The 3,314-nt window shown below is 37.3% G+C and overlaps 1 pseudogene; it reads left to right on the top strand.

Annotated features, from left to right (window-relative positions):
• On the top strand, positions 1,064-2,631 carry LOC102187712 (annotated as a pseudogene).

The raw sequence follows: 3,314 nt of genomic DNA, 5'->3' as shown, positions 1-3,314 counted from the left end.
CACAGTTCAAAAGCATCAATTCTTTGGCGCTCAGCTTTATGTTGTCACAAATGGAAAGGTTTTGTTGCTTTTTGGCTGAATATTCCAGTGTATACAAATGTACACCACATCTTCTGTATCCATTCATTCACTGATGGACAATTAGGTTTTAAATGTATCTTGATTGTTGTACATAATGCTGCAGTGAATATAGGGGTGCATATATCTTTTTAAGTTAGTATTTTTGCTTTCTTTGGGTATATATTGAGAAGTGGAATTGCTAGATCATTTGGTAGTTATATTTATGCATTCTCAGTTGCATCTGACTCTTGGAAACCCCATGGACTGTAGCCCACCAGGCTCTTCAGTTCATGGAATTCTCCAGGTAAGAATATTGGAGTGGATTGCCATTCCCCACTCCAGGAGATCTTCCTGATCCAGGGATCAAACTCATGTGTCTCCTGCATTGGCAGGCAGGTTCTTTTCCACTATGCCACTTGGGAAGCCCCTATGGTAGTTCTAGTTTTAATTTGTTTAAGAAGCTTACATGGTCTAGAGTGGCTGCACCAATTTATATTCCCACCAACAATGCACAAGGATTCTTTTGTTCTCCATACCCTCACTAGAATTTTTTACCTTATCTTTTTGATAATAGTATTCTAACACGTATGAGGTGATATTGTGGCTGAAAATCAGAAAGATTAAATCATGTATCCAAGCAAGGTAGCATTCTGAATGTGGATTTTAACCCAGATCTGCCTGGTGTCAATGCTAATGATCTTTTTCTACTCATATACTTGCTTCCTTTATTTTTAAACATAGGATTATTAGGGTTAAGAGGTGAAAGAACAATTGAGATTACTTATTTCAGTTAGTTCAATTCATGTTTTAGGGAACTATTGTCTAGAAGAGTTGGACTACTTACTTAAGGTCATATAATGAACTATTAATTCTAGAGTACCACCATGAATTGTGATTGCTTTCATTCCATATTTCAGGAACTAACATGTTGGCCTAAAACCCTTACTGGGTTTAAATTGAAAAAAAAAAAAAAGACTCCTACAATTTCCTTTTCCTTAGCAAGATGGTGGAGTATGACTTGATTATTTACATCACACACTTTTTGGATCGGCTTCTAGTTCTTTCATTGCTTGAGTTTCTCTCTGTTAAGAAAAATACATAATGAAAAAAATTATAATGGAAATTGGATGTTCTTAGTGATACTAACATGGTAGACTTTGCTATTGATGTACTCCCTTTATTCTGATGATATCCTCATGCTTTGAGAGAAAACAAAACAAAACAAAACAAAACCCAGAATTGTTTCACAACTGAAAAACTCTAGGCATCAACGAATTGTGAACCAGTTGTGAAGATGTTTGAAGATCCAGACACCACAAGGCAAATGCAATAAACCAGGGATGATTGGACATAGTTTTACTACATGTCAGATAAGCCTGGTTTTAGGTAGGAATATTTAGATACATGCTGCTGCTGCTGCTAAGTCACTTCAGTTATTTCTGACTCTGTGCGACCCCATAGATGACAGCCCACCAGGCTCCCCCATTCCTGGGATTCTCCAGGCAAGAACACTGGAGTGGGTTGCCATTTCCTTCTCCAATGCGTGAAAGTGAAAAGTGAAAGTGAAGTCATGCAGTCGTGTCCAACTTTTAGCAACCCCATGGACTGCAGCCCATCAGGTTCCTCCATCCATGGGATTTTCCAGGCAAGAGTACTGGAGTGGGGTGCCATACATGCTAGGTATGCAAAACTCCAATATGAATGTGGAAATTACTCTGGAGCAATAGAATATCTTTACTTCTTTAAAGGGTTGGTTCCAGCAATGGATAGAAATGCTTTGAGTTCACTCTGGGGAAAACTGACCTCAGAAATTTTAATACAGAATTGGAATGCAGTCATGGAAGACTGCATGGCTAAAAGATAAATAATAATTCTGTGGATTCTCCACTTCAATCTCTTCAGCAGTGAATATGGTTCACTCATCGGTCTCTGTTTTCTTCTATCTCCCCAAAGCACAGTAACATTATGGATCGATTCCTTTACCAGCCACAGTATCTTAGTGCAGTTCCAATGATGTGCCCACATATTCTCTACTATTTAACCACAGCAGTCATAACAAACAAAGATGTTCGAAAACACGGGAAAGTGCTAAAAGATCTGGTCAAATTTATTCAATAGGAACCTTGCACATATTTATATAAAGACCTAATTTTAGAATTTGTTAAATGCTTATATGTTAACTTCCATGGGGCTCACATAAAGCTGAAGGAATGTGGATCAATGCAAGTGAATGATTTCTTCTTGGTGGCTTATCTTGAGGATTTCATTGAAAATGCCTGTCTCCATATTTCAGACTTGGGTCACATCCATCAGTGTATTAGCATTAACATGTTGGCAGTTACACTAAGCATGCCTCCAGAATAAGTTGAAAAGTAGATTATAAATTTGATTACAAATGCAAGACTGAGTATCAAGATTGATTCTAAATTAGATCATGAGGTTATGAGTAACAATACCATCTCACAAGTGATGAAACCACACAAGTGATTGAAAAGACCAAAAGGCATTTATTTAAGAAGCCAAATGGTGACCATGAATACTGAGAAGAAATTTAATCAGAATAGTAAGTAGAGGCTCCTAACTGTAACTCGGCATCCTGCCTTCTATTGAAGAGCTATATATATTAAAAAAAAAAACTGTAAAAGAAGGTGAAATATTAAAACTATCATATAAAGGTAAAACATTTTAGAACAATTAGCATATTGACTATACACTTCGGAGAATTTGAATAAAATTGACTGTTTCATTAAAAAGTAAAATAAGAAGTCTATCCCTGAATTGGGGAGATGAATTAGAAAAAGATGTACCGCTTGGACAAATGATTTTGTGCAAGTAAAACTGCACCCCTGCATCACTGACAGGTTATCAGGGTTCAAGAATTCTAAGTGGGCTTTTACATCCCCTTGTCCACTTCAGCTGGACACCCTTGAGCTGTGTATCAATTCATGACTCTTTGTAGTCACTCTTCAAATAGAGACTTCAAAAACCTTTCTTTTGTCTCACAGAGCAGCTCCCTTAACTTTTGTCACACTGGTGCTGCTTTGCTGCTCGTCTCCATTTGGGGTGTCCTGTTGATATGTTTCTACAGTCATGACACTGATTGTTTCTTTAATATTATTGCTCTTAGGAGTGTCGGTCTTACACCAATACCAACAGTGCTTTCATCCTTAGAGCTCTAAGCAAGCACTGTGTTCTACAGTCATATGAACTGCAGATACCACTATAATAGATCTGTTCTCAATAGACACTTTAAG

The sequence above is a fragment of the Capra hircus genome, chromosome 1, assembly GCF_001704415.2.
Source record: "Capra hircus breed San Clemente chromosome 1, ASM170441v1, whole genome shotgun sequence".
NCBI classification, from domain to species: domain Eukaryota; kingdom Metazoa; phylum Chordata; class Mammalia; order Artiodactyla; family Bovidae; genus Capra; species Capra hircus.
This window is presented reverse-complemented; position numbering and strand designations above follow the sequence as displayed.